The sequence below is a fragment of the Numenius arquata genome, chromosome 5 (genome assembly GCF_964106895.1).
Source record: "Numenius arquata chromosome 5, bNumArq3.hap1.1, whole genome shotgun sequence".
Classification (NCBI taxonomy): domain Eukaryota; kingdom Metazoa; phylum Chordata; class Aves; order Charadriiformes; family Scolopacidae; genus Numenius; species Numenius arquata.
In genome coordinates this window covers 34,184,019-34,207,639 of record NC_133580.1, presented here as the reverse complement: position 1 = coordinate 34,207,639, position 23,621 = coordinate 34,184,019, and the positions used below count along the sequence as shown (strand labels likewise).

The following is a 23,621-nucleotide window of genomic DNA, read 5'->3' as shown; positions in this document are numbered from 1 at the left end:
CTAGTCTCAATATTATTAAATACAGGGAATGACAGCTAAAGTCCCAGTATCTTGAGTGTGCGCTGGATGGGATGCCCTGTTAGAAAATCAGTATTACGGCTACATTGCCTTTGAAAGGAAACGGCTGAAGGGTGGCATAAGGATGAGGTCGCGCAGTACATCTGCCCGAATGTCCTCATACTGCCCTGGTGAAGCATGAGGAGCACTGTCAGTCCCAGCACTCGTCCTGCCTCCGCCAGCACGGTGTGCCCTGCCAGAGCCACTGCTGCAGGCAGGTGGACGAGGAAAAACCTTAGTCTATTTTTGGTGCAGCAAACCCCCAAAACCCAAAAGGTAAGTGGCTATAAGCCTGGAGTGTTTTTCTGCAGCCCAGCTGGGAGCATGGGGTGCCTTGGCAGGAGGTACTGGTCTCCCCAGGCCTGAGGCATGGGGAAGCGACACTACCCAGGGGCAGCCTCTGGGCCGTTCAGGTCAACTAATAACTTGTGAATGTATTTTCTCCGTCTGCTGCAGCTTAGGGAGAGACCATTGCTTCAGCATGCGTGACCCTTGCTTCCCTCTGCCCATGCGGCTCGCAGGGCTCACCCAAACACAAGCCAGCAAGTCAAGTCTTTCCTCCCGCGGGCTGGAAGGAGAGAAAGATAGGAGGCGAAGCTGCTCTATTTTTAGCTGCCTGAGACATGCAGACCTCATGGTGTTGGGGGGCAGATAATTACGCAATAAGTCATACTAAGATTTGCTATTTAAGTCGATCTGGCCTCTTCCTTATCTCAAGTGCTGTACTAGCAGTTCCCGCTCTGAATGCCCGTAATCAAAATATAGCGTGTTTTCCTGGAATTCATTACATGAAGTAATAGCCTATTTAATGAGTGGCTCTTCTCCACATGGCGTTCTTCCTGGCCAAGGCTTACAGCTAGGTGCCGTGATGGTGGCTGGATTGGTATTGCCAGATCTGTTGTAGCCCCACAAGCAAAACCGTGGAGTGAGCTAAAGAGGGTCATGAAGTGCCGGGGAAGGGGGCTTGCCTTTGAGGAGACTGTCAACTATTGTGATTATTGTCTCCACCCCGGTGCTGCCACCCCTATCAAGGGAAAGTGTTTGACAAAGAAAATGCACCTAAAAAAACCTTTTGGTCGATAACTTCAGCTTCTGTAGCTGCTACATCCAGGGTGCTTCCATGCTGCTGTGACCCAAAGTGCACCTCTGCACCACCAGGCTGGCTGCAAAGGCAGCCTGGGGCAGGCAGGACCTCGGGTTTAGTCTCTTTCCTTCCACAACAAGGGTATTTCAGGTATTTTTAAAATTTCTCATGATTGATTTAGAGATACTACATCATGCCTGAACCCCTGGCTATGTCCCACTAAGCCCCTCTCTACAAAGAGGGTGTCTCCACAACTACTTCATGGGGGTTTTTGCCAGTAAAAACACCTTTTCCAAGTTCCACTAGCAGGAAAAGAGGGGAGCGGTGAAAGCAAGGAGGCAGTTTTATAGACAAACGATAAGGGAAGCTGTCAGGCCCTTCAGTGGCATTATCCAGGGAAAAGCCACATACGTTACTGCAATTTGAAGCGGTGATATCTTTTAAAAATGTAACCTTTTATTCTCATGCTGCTCTAAAGCACTCAGAGGAAATAAGCACGTTAAAAATGAGGCACCAGCCTGCAGCTCCCAGGAATGTCTTGTGCCACATGCCACAAGGGTGCTCTTGGATTTCAGGTGACGCAGAGGCTATATCCAGCTCCCGGGCACTGGGGTGAATGGAAACACTTCTCGCTGCATTAATACTGAAGAGCTAAGCTCCAGCCCTCTAAACACAAGCAATTGGTTGTTTGGGGAGAAACCAGAAACACTGGCTGCAAAGATTTCTGTTGTATTGCACAGGAGCTGCCAGAGATTAAAAAAAAAAAAAAAAAAAGAAAAGTGGATGAAAGGTCTCTCTATTTTTATATAGCAGAGTGAAAGTGTTAGGTATCTGCGGTAATATTTAGTCTGAAGAAAAGTGAAATTGAATCTGAGTGACATACTGAGAAAGTGTCTGGCAAAGCCTGGTCCAGAGGAAAAGCAGTAGGGATCATTGCCTCCTTAAATGTAATTTTTAAGATGGATATGCAAGCGAACTGAAGGCTGTGGTATAGCTAACAGCTATTGTGTAGTGGAGGAACATTGTTTTGGGAGGAGAGACAGAGGTGTTGGCATTTTAAAGCATGAAATATATGGACCATGAAGCAAGAGAGAAAATTTTACCAGTGTCTGTTGAAACTTGGAGGAGTTGCACAGAAGAGAGAAGCGAGCAGGAATACAGTGGGGAAGAACCAAGTGCAGAATAGAGGGAAGCAGGATGAAAAGTGCCTAAAACTGTCAGAGTAGGGTAACTTGGAAAATAATTCCGTTGGTTTCAGGTCTTGAGCCTTTCTTTCAGACATTCTTCTGCTACAGCTCTGCCACTGTGGCAGGTGTCTCAAGTTAACATCAGGCAACAGCAGGGTAGTTTTGCTCCCCCTTGCAAACTGGGGCTGAGAGGGGCACTCCTGCAAAGGAAGGGTTTGAAGAAACAGCTCTGAGTCAGGTAACGTTTCTTTTTATTTCTCTGAGTTCCTACAAGAGATAAATAATGGAATATTTTAGTGTGAACAAGATGTGACAAGTGAGAAATCCTTCAAATATACTGCAAAGAAAGATTCAAAAGAACAGGCAAATTTGAGGGGGCAGATAATGTGATTACAGGTAGCATCCCTTCAGCAGGCAGCAGTCCAAGGACCTGCCTGTCAGTGCAGCCTTTCAATGTTGCACAGACATATATATATATATATATGTATACGCTCAAGTGATGCAATCAGGGAGAATTTTTTGGAGGTACTGATTCCCCCCTGGTTCTCTGTCTGGCTGAGCAGCATGCTGTAGGTCATTTTACCATGGACTGGTAGTTGCTACAGCCCTGCTGCCCCTGTTATTGCCTCCGCGATGGCCTGATGCAGGCAGCAAGGGGAGTTTGGGGGCACGGGAGCCTCTGCTGTTCCCCAGCTTACACAGGCTCTGGTTCGTGCTATGCCTCACTCTTTCCTCCTCCCAGCATAGATTTACCTCCCTGAGGCCCAGCAAATGGTGCTAAGAGGCTACAGGGCTATTTTCCCAGGAGAACATCTTCAGTATGCGTCTGTAGTTAAGCCCCTTTTCTTTTATAGGAAAGGCAACTCCCGGGTTTCTCAGCTCCTTTTATTAGTATAGGAGATACGGAAGAGATGTAGTGCTTTTTTCAATGTCACTCATAAACCACAAATATGAGGCCTGGAGAAAATCTCCAGTATTGTTTTCTAGTCTGTCCTGCAGCCCATGGTATTTTGTTACACCCGGACATTATTTATTTACATCTGGATTCAAAAATGCTTGGTGTTTGCTACCAGATGAAAAAAGATTCTTTCAATTACTGGAGCTGCAGGTGATAGGTGAGTTGAATTTCTTCTGCAAAATCACTGCTAATGATAACTTTTGCTGCAGCCAGCAAGAACTACAGAACTGGCTTCTAGCAACCTTGTTGCTACAAAGCAGCTTGGGAGAAAATGATCATGAAAATTATTAAATCCTATAAACAAGGAAAAAAAACCCCTTTTTTTCTGCTGTGGCTTTGAAAGCTTGCCTTTGAAATACTAATAGTAATACATGAAGCCATAAATAGGTCAGTAACTGTGAGATGTACAGGCAAATGAAGCTTTAAATCAAGATGCTCCTTGGTTATTGTGCTCTGCATCCCAGTAATTGATGTGCTTTGCAAAGCTGTCTTGCCACTTACAGTGCCATTATCATATTATTACTGCTGTCAACATGTGGTTGCAATCATACCAATGGGAAGTATGCTGGCAGTGACGAGGGGAAGACGAAGGGCAGATGAAGGAGTTAGACAAAATTTATGAAAAGACAGAAAGGTTACTCTGCAACTCCACTTGTCTGCTCTCCCAAGCAGTACTCAGTGCAGTACAAAAATCCCAGTCCGATCAGTATTCGTGGCCACCCATCATGCTGCTAGAAGATAACGGATGAGATAGCAGCAGTAGTTGTTATTAAAGCAGTAGGTGTAGAAAATGCAACTATTAATAACAGTTACTCATTTTTCCACTAATTGCTTTTGGGATCTTTTCTGGGACAGACTGCAGCTCACCATTAGTGTTGTTCAGAGATACAAGGGAGTTTATTAAGAGAAGAGCTATATGTGAATTGAAGAGCAATCGGTCTTCCAAAACCAGACTTTTTTGAAGTGGTACTTGATACTCTATTCCCAGTTTTGTGTGCTCAGACCTGTAGGAGAACCGATAGTGGCTGCACACCCTAAATGCAAACTGAGCACAAGCAAGAAAATGTTGAAATCAAATTGCTGGTTCTGGGGTTCTGTGCTGTGCTCTTTGAGGAGGAATCTTTTTTCTTTTTTCTTTTTTTTTTTTTTTAATAGAAGTTATTATTTGAGCATATTGCCCAAAGAGAAGCAATATTTCCGTGGGGATTACCAGACCCCCCCTCTTTTCCATTTTTAACTGGTAAAAATGGAAACATTGCTCCAAGAGTGTCTCAGGATCCCATCTGTTACCTCAAGTTGAGAGATGGAGGAACTGGAGGTCAAAGTTCGAGTTCAGCTTCCTGTGAGAAACCAGAGCCGAGATTCCTTAAACATGTTAAAGCTTTGTTTGTCTCCCAGTTCTCATGAAATACTCCTAAATGAAGTATTTACGTCTTAAAAGCATTCTTCCTTGGTTTTCATGCTGCTTCACTAAATGTAACAGAGTCAATTGCATCTATGGATTTGGCAGTTCTCCCTTTTTTTAATTTTTCCTTTTGCTATTTTCCAATGCTTTCCTAAACACAGCCAAATTTTGAAAAGCTGCAGCATAACAAAGCAAACTGATGGAAAAGGGTCTCTGGGCCACATAGCAGAGCGAAGGGGGCAAGCAGGAGGAAAGAGCACAACAGAAAATCTAGCCTTTTCTGCTTGGATGGAAAACAAAACTTAAAAAACCTCTTCAGAACAGAGTTTTATGCATTCTTTGTTCGGGTCTTTTTTTTTTTTTGGTGCAAAAATGGGATAAAAGAATAAACAAAAAAATAAGCCAGCTCTTATCCTGATCCATGAAATCTCAGCTCCCTTAGAGTTTGATCAGGAGCAAATTGAGAGGCAGTCTTAAAATGCTGATGGCCTCGCATGATTCAGGCAGCCGAACTAAGCTGCCTGGTTACATTTTTGCAATATATTATATACAGCATTGACTACTCAATTGCTATTTGCCTAACAGAAAAGAAAATGGAGAACACATGGGCAGACTAATAGGGAAAGAACTGGACTGTTTTTTCTTTTTCTTCTACTGGCTTGGTTCCACCTACTTTGATGGAGTTATTAATGATTTATGTTACCATGTAACATATAAAGCTAGCAGAGTAGGACTAAGGTAAAAGAACAGCGGGCATTTGAAGTGTACAAGACAGTTTTGGCCAGGGAGAAGACCTTAAAATAGTAGAGGGTACTAAAACTGTGCCTGAAGTTTGCTTTTCTATACAATAAGAAAGAAATTAGATGATACAGCATCACCTTCTCCCTCCTGTTATCTGGGAGAGGAGACCCTGGAACCTCTCCTCTTCAGAGATGGGCTCCAGGGCACCTGGCTGCCAAGGAGGAGCTGTACGTTGCAGGGAAAGAAGCTGTGGAGGGAGGCATTTCTTTCACTTAAACCGCAAAAGTTGAAAAGCTGCACCTTTCAGATTTAGTTTGCTTAGTTATGAAAAAACTCATGGGTTGTTAATTGACGTTGATGGGCAAACAAGAAAGAACCCAGTCTAACTGAGTTATTTGTAAGTTTGTGGCTTTTTTTTTCCCTAGTTCATTTGATCTGGAAATCAGTGAGATGCAATAAATAGAAAGCCATGAAGTTATCATTCACAGAGTCACTTTTCCTAGTAGAATCATGCTTTAAATCAGCAGGACTGTCAACCCCCTGACACAGCCAGGCTGTAAATACTCAGTCATCGCTTCACTCGGGGTGCAGGGGAATGGTGAGAAATGAATGACCAAAAGCTTTCCCAGAAATACGCTGCCCTGAGGATTCATTTGTTGAATAGAGGCTGTGCCAATGCAGTGCTCTGCCAGCCTTGCACCTCTATTGAAATGTCTCCGCTGATTTATTCTCAGCATATGCATTCCCACTTGTGAATTCTGTATTTTTCTTCATTTGCTTTCAAGATCTATAGACCTAGGCTGAATTTTACAGGATGCTGTGTGCAATGGTGCAAGGCAAAAACAAATTTGCTCTCTCCCCTTTTCAGCTAGTCTCAGTGCTCTTCTTTTAGGCTTTAAAAACATGTTGATTTGGGGTTTTTGTTTTGGTTTGGTTTTGGTTGGTGTTTTTAAGTTTGTAAAGCTTTATCCACTGTCTGTAACTCTGCAGGAATTAGCCTGGGTACCAGCCTTTTGCAATGCATGTGACTCGTCCTGTTTGTTTGGGCTGGTGCCTGAGGATTAAGAGATTTGGGAAAACTCATTTGTTCTTTCATTCTTTCGTGATCCTCCCAGTGGCTTTGGCTGGTTTTCTGCCTGCCCGAAGTGGGGAGATGGAAACAAAGATGTGTGACTCTCTACACCCATGCTCCTCACAACCAGCAAAACCTTCCACTTGGCAGGAAGCAGCAGGACTCCTATATGACAGGCTTGCGCCCAATCTGGCTTTTTCCTAGCTGCGCGTTTGGACTTCATGTCATAATATTGATGTTGAGTGCTTCACATCAGCTGAAAAGTCTGACTCCGATTTTTTTTTTTTCTACTATGCTATTGTACAGCTGCTAAATAGGCCCTGTCAGGAAACACAGTTGTATACCTGCTGCTAAAAGTGGTCACTGTTAAATTCATTATAGCTGCTTCTTCAAACTAGTTAAAAGAGAAGTTTCTGCTCTTAGGCTCATTATACATCCACAGTCAGAAGCCCATTTCTTCTACTGAAGATCAGTAGAAACCACTTCTTGCACCTCCAGTGGTTTTTATTACCAGACGCTGTTACGGGTTTACAGCAAACGTAGTCAACTTGGAAGTTGCATGTTACTGTATCCAAGGCTGTGATTCGCTTTTTATACAAGTGAACCTCCTTGCACAGACATCCTGTAGAAGAATTGGTTACCAGGTTGCTGGGAAAATGGCAAAGCTTGTAATTGGTGGAGTTTCGTGCTTTGTCAGCAGATGTGAATTCCTTGAGGTTCGGTCTCCTTCCCCGCTGACATGATGGCAGCGATGTGGTTTTGGTAGCTATTCTTCATGGACGTAGTTGCGAAAAAGTGAGCCCTTCAGTATAAACTGCAGCTTCACCCACTGGTTCTCTTCTTCCAAGGCCACCTGTGGGAGGAGAGGCCTCTTTGGTACACTTTAAAGAAATCTTCTCAACTGTGATTTGGGAAAACACTAGGTGTCATCAGTGAGGTTTCTTTTTCCAGCAGTAACATCTGCATTTGAGAACCCACAGCAATGGTCTGGATAGAGTAGCCGCCCAGGATCATGATGCGTTTTTATAGGAAAGCCAGGAAGAGTCTCTGAAATCCCTGTCTCAGACAAGTCTAGCCAAGAGTTCAGGTTGTCCAGTAAAAACCATGTCAGGATCAGGTTGACTTTAAAGTGCATAGAAGGCTATTGTTTAAAGCCTACTTTTATGAACAATGAAAACATTATTAAAATACCAAGAGAAATAGAATTTTTTCTTTATTTGTTTTTCAGTTATCAGTTAGATGTTAGTGAAGAATTTTTTTCCCTTTTTCTCTCTGTTGCTCTTTCTCCTCTCTGCATGAATCTCTCCCTGTTGCAGTACTGTGTCCCTAAAATAAAATGGGAATTACCTTGCGGTTCAAAGAGGCTCTTTTCTGTCGTTGAGATGTGAACAGCAATGTACCTGCACAGTTCAGCCTCCTGGTCTAATAGGAGGGCAGGAAACTCACTAAAAAACTAATTTAAAAAAAAAAAAAATCAAACAAACAAGGAGAACAGAGACAAATGCAAAGAGCTGAATCTGCCCCAACAACTTTCAAAGGGGTTAAAACTCCTCAGGCAGGAAAAATATCTCCTATTTCCTCTTCTCTGACTTCAGACTTCACTGTCCCCTGCTGAGTCCTCTAAACCCCAGAGAAGAAAAGGGGCTTTTTGTGATCACAAGGAGGAGGTCACTTTTTTCATTCTAGATAATGATCCTTTTTCTTTTTCTCTCCCTCTTGGTCATCTGTGGTGCTAAGATTACAAGAATGCAAGCGGCAGCCAGAAAGAGACAAATTCCAAAAAGGGAAAAGTAATTTTATCTTTTTTCTACTTCTTTTCCTAGACATGTACGGGTATTATTAATACGAAATAGAAGAGTCTTTTCAGTATACTCTATGTAGCTAGGATTTTCATTTTTCTTTTTTGGGGAACCGCTTTCTGAGCTGCTAGGAATGAGTGAGTTTCATCTGTTTGTGTTTAGGGATTAAACCCACCACAGATGCTCCAAATCCTCAAGTAAGTTCTTGCAGGTGTCAGCTGTAGTGCCACTAGAGACTTCCAAATCCTGGCACCCACACAGTCTAGCCATAATTTAGATGCAAAAACCTCCGTTACATCACATTTCACAAGACAGCATGCACTCTGGGCTAGAAGAAATCCCTTTTGCCTCCCCTCCAGCTTTGGCAATTACCTAAGACCCCTCTATAAAAGGAGCATGGCTCAAGTGGCAGCATCTATACAACTAAGATCTATATTTAAGTTAAAATCTAATCTAGCTTCTGTGAAACTAAAGCAAACTCTCTTCACAGAGTCTGAAAAGTAAATATATGGCCTAACACAGTTGCCCTTAGCTGACTGGCTCAAATCCTGGATTAGAAAGTAAGAATACACTTAATTCATGAACAAGCAAGAAGCCATTCAGGAAATTGCAGTGCATGAGGAATTAGCTGTAAGTAGAGGAGATGGCAGCATCCGTGGGAGAGAATGCTGAAATGCCACAAATAGAAATTCGCAAAATAAAGCTTGGAGAGTTGCAAATGATAAAATAGCTTTCTTTCCATTGTGGTTAAGCAGAGAATCAGGTTTTGGGTTGACCCTGTTAGGAAAAGGACCACCACGTAGAACATTGTTAACTGATGTGATCCTGCATCATGCTCAGCAGTTATCATCCAGTATCCATAGCTACTTCCCAACTAAAATGGTTTCGAAACAGCAGTTTTTCCTCCCCATCCGATGAAGAAATGGATTTTGGTCCATAGTGTGCTTCACTTCTCCAACCTGAATGATGCTAAGTAGTAATTCTCAGCCGCATGTGCTGCTGAGCACTGGCTGTGCTTCACAAAATCAGAGAGAAGGTGGGCAATGTGGCTCTTGAGATGCCTGCAACTAAGCATTGAGTTAATTTCAGGAAAAGGTCAATGCTTCTGGATAAGGAGGGATGGGAAAAAAATCATGATTCACTGTTTGCCTCTTGCTCTGTTGTAGATCTGGCCATTTTTTTAGTTCTTTGCCCTTATGTCTGTCTCTGATTCGGCTCTCAAGATAGTCCTTAACTAACAATGTGACTTACAAATCACTCATAAAACAAGAGCTGCACAAAAACTGTTGTGGACCTATGGGATGCATTACCACAGCCTTTTCTCAGCTGCTTTTTTCTCCTTTAAACTTAGCTGGAATAAACTTTTTATTATTATTATTATTATTGCTCTGAACTCTCTGTCTACAGGGATGATGGGGTTGCCCCTCACTTAGATGCCCCAGCTGGAGAACAACAGACAGTGGAGTGAATTGAACAAATTTACTTCCAAACCCTGTGATGTCTTCTCCTCCACCCCGACATTCAGCACACAGGTAAGAGGCTTTGTTTCTCTGATTCTCATCTGCATCTTCAGCCTGTTTTCCTTTTCCCTCGCTCTGTTGTTTCCATCCTTGTGCAACTGCTTCCTTTAGCATTTTAATACAAACAAGAAAAAAAGCTAAAAGCCCTATGACATGATCCTCCTCCTTTCTTATCTTTCTAGTAAGCAGTCCCTACTTTTAAAGTAGGAAGCATTTGTGTTGGACGTAGGAAGCCCTTTGCTGTTGTTCCTCTGTTCCTGCTGAGGTTGCTGGGGTTGGTCCTTTAAGGTGTAGCTTTACTCATCTGCAGGGGGAAGAAAGCAGTTAGCTACCTTTGAAGGTGCTCAAGATCCATTTTTGAGAAACACCTATGCGAAAAGGAAGAATTTCATTCAATTCCTTTTTCACCTTATCTACCCCAAGAGACACTGGGGCTGGTGGCGAGACCTTGGGAAGAGATGACTGTTCCTTGGTAGAAGGGCTTGTAACCAAATGTCAACAGAGTAACTTCACCCAGTCCCCTTCAAATCTTAAAACTGGTACTTTTTGCCTTGCTTTTACTGTAAGCAACAGGAATTTATGGACATTTATGTACATGGCCTAAACATGCCTTTGAGTGGAATTGAAAGATGAGGGTGAGCGAAGACATAAAGAGTAAACACTGAGAGCCTAAGGAGATGTCTTTTTTTAAAGTACCAAGGACCTACGTCTATCTTTCCTTTAAATTCCTTTTGTCACTTGGATAGGCTATTATTAGAATAAAGGTACACAAAGTCTCCTGCATTCATTACATAAAGGCCACTAATATAAATCTTGTTCAGTTCCTTGCTGGCCAATGCCATTTCTCAGTAGAGCAATTTCATTATTGCCCTGGTGGTTGTTGACTGCGTCTCTGGCAGTCTGCAGTGGGAGTAAAATGCTGCCCTTCTGCTGTGGGATCATTTGGCATTTGCTGTGGGGATGTGTCCAAACGAACGTGCAAGCAGCAAATGGAGACTCACAGCCTCTGCCTACGCATGAGCTTAGATCAAGCAGCAAAACTACCCCCAGTTTGTATATAAATAGAATTGTATATAAAATCCCAACACCGTTAGCTTACACAAATTGTGTATGCCAATCACTCTAAAAATTCTTTCCAAGCAAGCAAATCCTCCATAAATCTAAGAGATAATCAAATACAATATCTTGCGGTCACTTTACACCTTCGGTGACCCCATCAAAGCATGCCAGTGCTTTGCCAAAATCCATGACTCCGTTTGCAAACTTTAGCTGTTCCAGAAAGTTTGTGCACCTGATGCAATGTTACTTTTATTAAAACTTGGTTTAGTCCTCCTTTTAATTTAGTTAGGGTCAAGCCAGGTTTCTAGCCATCGGAATAAAGTTGAATGTGAGGAATGATCACTACTGGAATGATACAACCTGTATCTTGTCCTTAGCTAGAGAAATTGATACTTTCCAAAGATATGGGAAAGAGGGAAAAGCCATAAACTAATATCTTATTCCTGCTATTTTAAATGTTTCAGGATTAAAGATTATGTTCAATATCACAAACTTTTAAGACAAAGTAAAAATGTAAAATTATTCAAGGCCATTCCCCCTCTGAAAATAGCTGTCCTCCAAAACCAATTAATGCATATTAAGGGCAAGTGTATATTATTATTCCCAATAACAGATACAACAGGTTCCAGTTTTATCAATGCCTGCGGTCTGAATGATATCTAAGTATCTCACAAGGTATTTGTCAGACCCTATTAACACCATCTCAAGCGACTGATTACAATCCCTGTCTGCTAGGAAATGTTCACAATTTTGGTAGTCGCATTTTGGCATGCCCACCTTGCCCAAGGCTGCTTCAGTCCCAGTGGCTGGCTCTGGTGATGACAGCTGTCCCCAGCAATGCAGGGACCTGCCCCAGCCCCTGGATCTGCACCTACACAGGGATTAGGGCATTCTTGGTACAGACAATTTCCTAGGAAATCACTCATCGATTTAGCCGGAATATGCAAGTTGTGCAGGTGGACTGCCCAAATCATTGAACAGCGATCAGCGAGGCAGGGTGGGGAAAGTTATGCAAAAGTTTGGCTAGACAGACCCGAAAAAAAGAAAAAACCATAAGCCCACACCCTCTGTCTGGCGGTCCTGATGACTGAACAACAGTGGAAACACATTTAGTTGCCAAAACGAGAGCTTCACTCCTTACAAGGAGCTGTGTGCGTTCATCCTGGTCTTTGTGGTCCTCTCAAGCGCTTCTATCTCCAGTGACAGGAATGAAAGGCTGGTGGAAATTCGTCAGTGGAATGAAACGCGAGTTTCCTGCCATCACTCATCCTTTACATCTTCCTTTCTTGCTGAATAGATAAGGAGGTGGTTCACTCCAGAAGGATTTGTTTACTTTATGAGGCATTTCTAGCAGAGTGCCCGAGGCTGTGAGGTTAACGCTGTGGGACAGGGCATATTGTTCTCAGCAGTCAAGTTCTGATTTGTGCAAGGAGGAAAAAAGTAATTTCTCATGCTGTTTTCCCTCCTGCAAACAGAGCTGGTTAGAAGCAATTTTGCAAAAGTTTTGGTGAGGAATGGAAAATGTGCTCGGTTCTCTCTTCTTGCAATTGGCTCCTCTCATCTTTTTTTTTTTTTTTTTTCTTCTAAAAGCAGCTATTTGGAAATAAGTCTGATTAGCCCGCTCCTAGGATGTATTTTGACTTAAGGCATTTCAAAATGTTTTATGGTATGCATGTACCGCATACATGACGTGTTATTTTCTTAAATCTATCATCAATTATTTTTTTTTGTTTTAATTCTGCCCTTCCTGTCAGTTAAACAGAGATAACTGAATCTGGATGTAAATTCTATGGGTGGAGAGGGAAGGAAAAGAGGAGGTGGAGGTGGAAGGAGCAGCAAATTGTTTTGCAAAAAGCCTCTGGGCTGGAGCCATGCTTTTGTTTGAAAACACAGATATATATAACCAGTGACTGCTAGTGTTAAAAATAATGTAATGGTAATAATCTATGAGAAGGCCTAAGCTATATAAATTAATGAAAAGCTCCTATAGTTCCTAGTGCCTTTTGCAATGAGTTTGGTTCACAGTGTCTCAGCCCACACAGTTTGTGGGACAAGGAAAAGTAGCCCATTAGAGGCTAATCTGGTAATTCTTGTATGTGCCCCTGTCTCCCCAGAGAATTGTCATTAACCTGATGGCTAATCCACTGAGAAACAGGAATTGAGGTTTGGTTAGTATTGCTGCCCTGCTAGAGCTGCCCTGGTAGCAGGCTGGGGTGGGAACAGGAGAGCAACCTGCCTTGGAGAGGGCCAGGGTCCACACTCAGGGTCTGGGTCATGCCTGCGGAGGGAGGCTTTTCAAGGAGATTTTTCCCTGCTAGGCAAGGAGTGGTGGAAACCCTGCCCACAAAAGAGGGGTGAAACTTTTTATAGCCGCTTGTGCTTGCAGTTCCCTGGATTATTCAGATACTGCAATGTTGAATGCGGTAACGCTTGCAATTTATTCAGCTACTACGGTGTTGCAAGCTATATGAGGTAATACGGAAATATTCCATTCATTTCCAGGGACCAGCTCACTGGCCCTATTCCAGCAGCACTGTAAACTTGTAAAACTGCTGGATCGGTTTCCCAAGGGTCTTTATTACTGAGACTTCTGACTTCTCAGCAACTGGAACAGCCTTGTAAACTATTCAGACCATGTAAAATGCTTAAAATAAGCCTACAATTAGTGTTCCCTAGGGTATTGTGCTGGGCTTCTTTTCCCAAAGACTCTCTTCTGTCATATTTAGCACAGGAGAATTGGATGCAACTCTCTTGGGGCTTATCTCTGTTGACAGGAAAATGACACTTTTGAATGAAACTAAGCGCTACCGCTCCCTTCCTCAAGGCAGAAAACACTGTAATGAGTGTAAATTATGTCTCAGGCCAGTTTGACAAATCCCAACCTTTGAGATGACTTGGACCTGGTTCCAATAAGGCTTAGCATAAATACGTGTATAATTGAGTTTCAAAATTAGTTCTGCACACGAATTAAACTCTACGAAACACTGTTAACTTGATTTTTGTCATATAAAATCTGGACTGATGCGTGCCTTGTGTCTCCCTCAGCTGTTCTGCTTTGCTATCCCTGTCCCTCCATGTCATTCAGGCAATCAGTTCCCAAGTGATGCAGTCTGCTGTTTGGTGATGTGCAGAGCACAGACCAGGTACAGCACCGTTACACATGGGATACAGGATTTATTGGGTCTGGTTTTTTTGTTGTTTTTTTTTTTTTTTTTTTTTTAAAGAAGTGTTGTCTTTAGTGCAATTCCAGTTTTGAAAGATGAAGCAATATTTAGATATGTATATAACATAATGGTATAGTGATAACTTTTTTTTTTTTTTTAAGCAAAAAGGTGGTGGTGGGGGGAAACAACACTACCCATGCATGTTTCTGGATGATAAAAGCTGTCCCCCCTCCCCTTCAGTTTCAGTCAAATAAAAATAAAATGGGAGCAGAGAAACCACTTTGCTCCTCTGCCCTGCCCCTGGGTGTATAAATAGCAGGCGTCCCTGCGCCCGGGGTGGCTGCTGAAGTGCCTCTCATTCCAGAGATCTTTGGCTACCCTCTTATCAAAACAGAAAGGCTGACTTCACTCCCGCTCTCCACTGATTGATTTCATGTTGGAAACAGGTAACACGACAGCCTCCATTGTCCTTGAATTAGCCACCTACTTCCCAGAGGTCAAACAAACAGGCTGAAGGTCCAGAAACTCACTTCAGCTAATTACTGCCAAAATTCCTTCTCTGTGAAATAAGCAGGGGCTGGAGCAGTCCTGGGCGACAAATGTTCTCCAGAGAGATGGACAGAAACCATCCTGGGTGGGCTAACAAGGGGTATCGAGCTACAGGGCTGGGGAAGAGGCGAAATGCGAGACAAAGCCCAGTGCCAGCTTTAAACTTAGAGCTGCAGAAAGTTTCTACTTGATTTTAATAGGGTTTGAAGTTTCGATCAAGCTGATGGTAGAGCTGAGCAGTAGCATTAGGATAAGGCTGGCTGATTCCCTCCTGGTACTCAGGAGGCTCAGTTTTACACCGGGCACTGCCATGGCCCTTTATTTGCTGAAAGTTTTCTACCAGCATCAATGTTTCCTACCAGTTTTCTGCTTTTGTATTTTTACAAATAATAGGAGTTTAGAGGCAATGGGTGGCGGCTGAAACTTTTCACTTTTTCTCTTCACATTTTTTTTTCCTTCCACCAGCTTTCTAGCTGTTGCTTTAATTAGTCTCTAATATATGTTTCTATCATGTAGCACAGAAACCGTAGCTACTGCTGTGCAACCTGGGTCACGCATTTGAAGTGTATGCCGTGCCAAAGATGATTGATGCCATCCTCCTGTCACTGTCATATTTTCTTTAAAATGAAAGCTTAGAGAATGAGGGGATTGTATTGCTGTGCTTTGGAGAGTTGTCCTCATAGGAATAGATGGAAAGCACAGGCCCGTGCCCGGCTAATACATTGCAGGCACTTCACGCTCCTCCAAAGTACTGTCAGCTCCTCTTTATCCCTAGATTGATTAATCTGACTACATGTCCCACCTGTAGCTGCACAGATGCTGTGGACTGCACAAGGCAGCACGTAAAGCAAATTGCATTAGGTCCTGCTTCACTTGCGGTTATTTAAATAGTCTGTCCTCTACAGGAACTGACTTGTACATTTTTCCACAGGTGGGTATTGTAAATAAGCTCTCAGAGAATAACCCAGATATCCACAATTTTGATTCATCCATGTTAGGCCACCACCTTGCTGATAGGAATCATGGATGAGAGATACTTGCCTCTCAACAACAGCTTTTTCTTTCTTTTCCTCTTTCCTTAACATGTGTAAGGGAGTTTTTTAACCTTGTTTTAACAAACCTAAACCAAGAATAAAATACTGTTTTCCCCATCTTTCTTTTGTTCCCTGTCCTGTTTTGAAACAAACTGCTGTTGACACCGATAAATTCTCTCCTTCTGCTGCCTTGCCAACATTGGCACAATAAAGTTTTGTATCTAAGACATCATGAAACTTCTCTGTATTTTAATACTGACCCTCTCTCTTTCATTCTTCATTCAGACCTCTGAGTGGCCTTTGACTTCTGCTGGCTCCAGTCTGGACATCATTACAGACAGTTCTTGCAGCACTTCTGTACTTTCCTCCCAGCAAGGCTTCCTGGACTCTCCAAGGGCAGCAAGGTGTCCGACTAACCTTACAGCTTTCTTCATCACTGTGATTATAAACAAAAGGAATGTGTCAGATCCCATTTGTCTTGGCTTTAGGACAGCATCTGACATCCTGCTTCAATCCTTATGCTGCTAAAGGCCATCATTTTTATGCAAGGTGAGCAGAAAGCATTACGTGCTGCAGTCTGCAACAAAAAGTACCAGGCAGAAAGGTAGTTAATGGAGTTTATATATGTGCATATATATAATTATAAAAATACATGGTTATGAAATTAAAAGGTCTTGGCATCATTCCTGCTTAATGTTTTCATCAATAAACTAGGCACAAAGACTACAAGTTTTCTGATGACATTTGTGGATGACAAAAAGTTGGGAGGCACTATCAAGAGGGAGGAAGATCTGGAAAATGTTATAGGAAGAACAGAAATGCAGTTAAGATAAATTCAGAAGCATATATGACAGAAGCACACATATGGGGATTACTTATTAGTAAGCTGAAAATGGAAGAAAAGTAGAAAAAAAATTAATCAACTGGCCAACTCTCTTGTGCCTCTGGAGCACAGACAGGATTTTCTTTAGACAAGAAGGAAATGTCATTCTGGGACATGTCAAATGAGACGTTTCCAGTGGAAACACTAAATCCATTACAGAAGATGACATTGGTAAGGTGTCCTCAGGACACTATATATATTTTTATGTCTTGTGTCCAAGGAAAATACAAATCTGAACAGGTGTAAAGAAAGGCTACTGAGATCACCATGAGTGCCACAATCTTTCCTCACAAATGGAGGCAAGGCAAGTTCGATTTGTTCAGCCCAGGAAAATGAAGGTTGACAGGGGATACAGTTTCCATCTAAAAATATCTGGGAGTAAAACAGCAGGGAGGGAGAAGAACTATTTAAATTTGTCTGTGACTAAACTTAGTCTGGAAATAAGATGCAAGTTGCTGGCCATTAAAACAAACAGAGGCAAGGACTGCCTTCCGATGGGAACAGCTGGGACCAGAAAAGTGCAAGCGCTTTTAAGATGCAAATTCGATTGGGAAGAAACACTATAGCACCTCAGGAGGGAAAGGCTTGGGCTGGTTGACACTTCATGTTTATGTGACTCCTGGATCCACCCAGGGAGTGCGTAGAGAGGTGACAATTCCCGACTGCCAGCTAGAGATGTAGGATGCTTTTTGGCGCCTACGGTCCCTTCCATCCCTCCTGCTCTTCTTGATTTATGTATGGTGTTTCAGCCAAAAATATTGGCACAGTGTGGGTTTTGTTCTTCTGCTGGTGACACCCAGATCTATGTGGCAGCCAACCTTGCAAAGCCAACAAGGAACCAGCGTTTTCACAAACAGTAAGAGGGCTATAAATCATTGTAACATGTCACACATAAAAATGCCGCTAGTGAATGTAAATTTGGTCCAAATTCTTAAAATGTATAAATATGACCTTCTCTGGTAGGATTTTTTTTTTCTCCCCCTTCTCTGTCAGTTAAGATTAGACGTGTTTTATTTACTGTGGGAATAGCTATTAGGTGCTTTAATATTTTTGGTGGGCAGCAGCTAAAATAAGATCTCCTTGATGTGTTCTCAGATTGGTTTCATTATTATTATTATTTCCTAGAGAAATATAACTTTAACGTTGGTTCTAAAGGCCAACGGTGGTTTCTCTGCATGCAGAGATTTTTGTATGGATTTACTTAATTACAAAATCCAGGTCATTTAAGTCAATGCAATAGGAAAGCTATGTTGATTTTTTCTTTCTTTTATGTTTGTAAATGTATTGTTAGACCCATTGATGCACTGGAATTTCACTAGTTTGGACTGCATTGATTTTTTTTTTTTTTTTATCAGTTCCATTACATGAACTGGCTGAAGTGATTTGACTTGGTGAAGGTGACACTGGGGCGTGGTGGCGTCTACCAAGTGCCTCTGCCTGAGCTGTGGAACACACCTGTCTTGTGAAAAGGCTGTGTGAATTAGCTGTGCTTGTGTGAATTAGTGCTGTTGGTAGGAATAATGAGGGGAAGCTACCTGCTCCCCTCCTGCGAGGTCTGTCCAAACCCATGTTGCCGGGCTGCTCTCAACCCGCCAGGCAAAGCGCTCTTCGTGCCACAGCTTGCACCCGTTCCCTCCCTCGCTAAGGCAATATATTACATAAAAGATTATAGGCAAAGCTGCACCTCTTCTCCCATGACATTAATTAACATAAATAACTCCAAGGATCACTCTGAAAGTTTGGCTGTTTAACTGCCAAACCCTGCTTAATTGGTGTTCATGGTGTATGTCAAACGTAGCTCAAAGACATCAGTCAGCAAGCCTTTTCTGCACAGCTGATGGACTGTAATTAAGCCATACCAAGCCACAGATTTCTGCATTAACCGTTAAGGAAAAGGAAATTTAAGCAGGCGGCGTGCTTCAAGAGGTAAGTGCATGGATGACTGAAGGTGTCTCTCCTGTAACATGTGTCGTTCTGTCAAGAATGGTAAATCTGAAGTCTGTTGGGTTTTTTTTTATTTTTTTCTTCCCGTGCATTGCTGTGGTTGAAGCAGCAGGAAGGGCTATGTCAGCCTGGGGTGGGGTAGGGTAATTCAGTAGTTAGGAGCTGTGCAGGAATTTGGAAGAACTGGTTTCAATTCTTTATCTGACAGTTGATTCCTCACACATATAAATGTTTATTGCCTCTGGTCACCATCTGTAAAATGAGGCTAATGCTTCACAGCGGGGCTGAGGATGAAGCTGTCCAGGCTGTGATGTACTGAGAGGTTGCAGATTGGTTTCAGGCCTTAAAACGGGCTGTGTTTAACATGAGAAGTACATAACCTGGAGTTCCTCAAAGGCGTCTCATGTTCCCTGAAATTAAAAGATTTAGTTGCTGTTTCATTGATTTGGACTCACAGGGAGGAAACGTTTAACCTGTAGCACGGGCTGTGGCCCCCAGATAGGTGGTCCTTCTTTTACCTGAGAAGTAGGGAATAAGCCAGATTTGCCTAGCTTACAGCTTCTCCATGAATGACCAGGCTCTGGATGTGTCCGCTCAGTCACTACAAAGGAGTCCAGTAATAACATACACTTGTTTCCTTTGTTTACACAATTTACCAAGATTCTGGGGGACATTATAAATAAGGAGTATTTTATGAGTAAATATTACTTTTTCTTTAAAAAGAAAAGCATCAATAAAGAAGAATCAAAGAATAGTTGATAAACTAAAGTAAAGAAGAAACCAGGATACAAAAAAGACCATAAATCTATTTATAACATTAAGGGCTTTAATGGCTAAATGTCTAGAGTGGAAAGACCAATGCTGTTAACGTTTCCATCTGACGAAAGCCATGGGCTTGAAAACTGGCCTGACCACCAACGTGGTGAGTGAAGTGCAGGCAGAGAGGACGACAGCTACAGAAGAAGTAATGCAAGAAAACGTGCCTGGTGGAAAAACGGGCTGATGAAAAGTGAAGATGGCTGGCACAGCTGGAAGAAGAACCAGGGCTCTAAGAGGAGACAAAGGGCGATGACAAGTAAGAGTAAACTTGACCATGGGGGTTTTTTGGCTGACAAAGTTGACCCAAAGTGAATTGGTGGGTGTAGCTGTGTGGTGGTGTGCTCTCCCTGTTTTTCCCCCTTCTTCCTCCCCCAGGCTCCTGCTCAAGCCATAACCATCAGTGGCAGTTGTGATGAGTTGCACCTGGACTTTGGGGGATGGCTGGCAACACAGTGACAAGCTGGCCATACCCTGATCCTCTGGCTGGCCACTCTGTGCCCCACCGCTCTCCCAGCAGCTCTGCGCGAGGAAGTCCTTATGCTAACTGGAGTTATTGTGGTGGACAGGATGTATGAGAGAGGATGTAATTCAGCACTGGGTATCTTTCCAATCCAGGGACAGGAAAAAACAAAACAAAACAAAAAAAAAACCCCAAACAAACAGAAAAATAAAAGTGTTTCTGTGATACCAGTTCAAGGCAGTTTGGGCTTCACCTTGACCAGCGCATAACAGCTTGCCCTCTGTAGCTGTCAAAAGCCGACTGCAGTCCCTGCTTCTCAGAAACACTCGGAATGTATCTAATTTATTTCGTTGTTTGGCCTGAGAACTGTCTTGGAACTGGAAATAAACTGTGAGGCTATAAATGATAATCACAGTAACCTCTCGTAAGAGAGGGTTACTTTATGCTGAACTCCCAGCTATACACTGAATGTAAATATTTTGCCTTAGCTTTACCTCGGGAAGAAAAGCAAAAGTGAAAGTAGGAGTGCAGCAAAAGCACAGCTGGTAGTTCAGTGCCTTAGCACACAGAAAGCTAATGTTAGATCGCTGCTTAGTTGAGAATCATTTTACTGTGCGTTGTTAATCTGTTCATAATTTATGGGCTGCTTTTCCCATTTATGAGTGCCTTTCTGTAGACCGCAGGTGATATTCTGTCAGAGTTTTGCAGTGCCCATTATCTGGCACCTAAGGCATTTCATTAGCATTTAAACAAGACTTAAATGCCTGAATAATTTTGAGATAGGCTGTATCTGCATAGCTTGCAGATTACTGCATTTAATTAATTTCCAGACGTCTTCCTTCCTTGTTTAGAGGGGAAAAATGCAAGCTCTGTCTAAAATACGGTGGTGGTAGGAAGAACAGGCAGGCCACAGTTCTGGCTGCTGCTGAGGTTTCTTGCTCAACTTGCTATCTCTTATTTCACTATTCAGCTCTAATGAAAAGCTTTTTCTCAAAGAGGGGAATATTTGAAAAGTGACCAAGAACGGAGAGATCTTGAACTAGTGAGCTGCCTCTAATTTCTGTACCCTGTCTCTGGAAGCAAACAGATTTGTTTGTCGCAGACTGATCACGCTGCAGAGAAGCGACGACAAACTTAAGACCGGCAGCTTTGGGCTGGGAGCGGCACTGGCCTGGGTGCAATGGGTGGGTATGGTGCAGAGTGCATGCAGTCCCGCCAAGGGCGAGACTTAACGGCAACGCCTACCAGCAGAAGTCTCTCTGCAAGTTCTCCTTTAGTCCTGGTGAATGAATGCAAGCTGGCCTTGAGACGCTGCATGTTGCAGGTAGCTTGGGCAAGCTACTCTTCCATCAAGAGAGGCTGAAGGCCTTTAAAGAGCTGAAGTGGGAAAGGATGTTTTTCGCTGATGTGGCTAGCTGGTATTCCAGGCTAAGACCACAGGCTGTTCGTTCTGGTGAGTTGAGAGCAGATTGCTGCCCAAGCAGTCAGCACAGGGACACGCTGACCTTGAAGATGTCACGTGAGTCATGTTGGGGAGTGGGGTCCTGGAGCTTTTTCTGCTGTAATAAATAAAACAGCATGAGAGTGACCTAAGGCCCTTGTGACACAATGAAAAATCCCTGTGTTGGGGAATTTTTACTTCCATGAATTAAAATCATGTGAGAGATCTCACACACATCATCTGTGTGTGTGATGGGGATTTTCAGTTTTGCCTGATTAGAGATACTTAATAGGAAAAGTGCAGAGTAAAGAAGAAAGATTTCTGAAAGAGTGGTTTGGCTACATTAGTGTGGGACTTAGATGCTTTTATTTTTGAGATGTGTTTGGCCTAGTCACAGCAGCTGACAAGACATGCAGCTCAGCGGAACAGTGTTAAAATACTCCTATTAAAATTCACAAAACTAGGTACTTGCAGAACTGGGCTGGCTCTAGTTTCATGCACACTGAGGCACCTACCCCAGCATCACCTCCAGCCTGGGGAGGTAGCCACTTGGGGTAGCCTGTGTGGGCATGGGCATAGCTGGGCCAAACTTGGGCTCCGGGTCTGTGCAGGTGACACGAAGTGAGGGATAGGGCTGCCCTCCTCCTAATGGGGCAGAGGGGCTAGGCAGGGCCATCTATGATAAGGACTGCCTGTTGTGCCAGCCGAATATAAGCCAGCAGTGTGCCCAGGTGGCCAAGAAGGCCAACATCATCCTGGTCTATGCCAGAAATAGTGTGGCCAGCAGGACTAGTGAAGTGATCGTTCCCTTGTACTTGGCACTGGTGAGGTCCCATCTCGAATACTGTGTTCAGTTTTGGGCCCTTCACTACAAAAAAGGCATTGAGGTGCTGGAGCCTGTACAGAGAAGGGCAACAAAACTGGTGAGGGGTCTAGAGCACAAATCTTATGAGGACCAGCTGAAGGAACTGGGGTTGTTTAGTCTGGAGAAAAGGAGGCTGAGACTTTATCACCCTCTGCAACTACCTGAAAGGAGGCTGTAGCGAGATGGGGTTCAGTCTCTTCTCCCGAGTAACAGGTGATAGGACAAGAGGAAATGGCCTCAAGTTGCACCAGGGGAGGTTTAGATTGGACATTAGGAAAAATTTCTTCCCCGCAAAGGCTGTCAAGCATTGGAACAGGCTGCCCAGGGAAACGGTGGAATCACCATCCCTGAAGGTATTTAAAAGATGGGTAGATGTGGTGCTCAGGGACATGGTTTACTGGTGGTTTTATCAGTTTTAGGTTAATGGTTGGTGTTAATGATCTGAAAGGTCCCTTCCAACCTAGAGGATTCTATGATTCTATGAATTTAAAGCTTTCTTCTGCACTCTTTCTCCAGAGTAAATCTATGCCTGAAGAGAGGACTGAAATCCTTAGAACTGTACTGCTGATGGTAGTGTTAATTAGATGCACATTGTTTTCCCAGCCACTATTATTTGTAATGACTTTTAACACATGTGATGTGTGACAGCTATGAACCTCACCTGGTTATGAACCTTCATCCAAGCCTCACCTGGCTGTGCGGTGCAGCTAAAGCTGAAACTGAAGTGCTATGGCTTCATCTTTGCCCTGTTCCTCCCTCCGGCGTGGCGGTGGCTATGCCCAGCTCTGTGAAGCTCAGGCTCCCAGCGAGTCTGTCCTGCTTCAGATGCAGCAAGCTCGTGGATCATCAAACCGACAGTCTCCGTGTTAAATAATTGTTCTGCTCGCAGGCAAGAGTACTGTATAAAGTAAGCTAATCAAGCGTCACCTTTAGAACCGGTTTGATTTCTTGCATCCACTCCTACGGCAAGGCTGTGCCAGAAACCTCCCGTTCCTCCTGACTGGCGGACCCCTACTAATTTCTGAGCCCAATTTAATTCATGGCCACTTTACAGCCATTTGTTCTTGCGCCAGCATTGTCTTTTAGCTCGAACAGCTCTTCTGCCTCACTGGCGTTTCCCGCTTTGATGTACTTCGGGAGGCGAGCGGTATCTCCCCGCCGGTCCTCGTCTTACTCCACGTTAAATTAACCAAACTTCCTCTTTTTGCAAGGTCTGCTGCAGGCTGTCCCTGCAGCCGTAGGGGCTGTACGTGGGGGCCGTGTTGAAGATCGTACAGCTGACACACTGGGGGCTGCCTGGGGGGCACTTCGGGGGCCGGGCACCGGCACAGCAGCCCCTTCCCTCAGGCCGAGGGCAGCGGCACACGGAGACGCGGCATCCCCTCCCGCCTTTCACAGGTGCGCCTTGATTATTTCTCTCTAAAGCAAAGCGGGGGGAAAAGTGTGCGTTTCTCTATTAAAAAAAAAAATCGGGACCGGCCGGGAACGGTGTTTTTGCGCCTTCCCAGCCCCTGCTCGGCCCCGCACCGCCGCCCCGTCCCGCCGCTGCCGGGCAGGGCCGGGCCGGGCCGGGCCGGGGG

The 23,621-nt window shown here is 43.7% G+C and overlaps 1 protein-coding gene and 1 long non-coding RNA gene across 5 annotated transcripts in view; one reads left to right on the top strand and one right to left on the bottom strand.

Moving 5' to 3' along the window:
• Positions 1-4,437: 4,437 nt before the first annotated feature.
• LOC141464756 (uncharacterized) lies at positions 4,438-23,585 on the bottom strand. Its single transcript, XR_012463261.1, has 3 exons — positions 22,703-23,585; positions 15,890-16,065; positions 4,438-4,626 (listed from the first exon to the last, which is right to left on the bottom strand). It is a non-coding gene; the product is annotated as an uncharacterized lncRNA (long non-coding RNA).
• The window catches only part of PDLIM5 (PDZ and LIM domain 5), a 133,258-nt gene continuing 130,595 nt past the window's right edge, over positions 20,959-23,621 (top strand). Inside the window, exon 1 of one of the 4 annotated variants that reach the window (XM_074147856.1) lies at positions 20,959-21,188. The gene's annotated coding sequence lies outside the window, so the exon portion shown is untranslated. Of the gene's footprint in view, positions 21,189-23,016; positions 23,440-23,621 lie in introns of those variants that run through there. The other 3 variants (XM_074147851.1, XM_074147852.1, XM_074147855.1) reach the window with 3 other exon arrangements.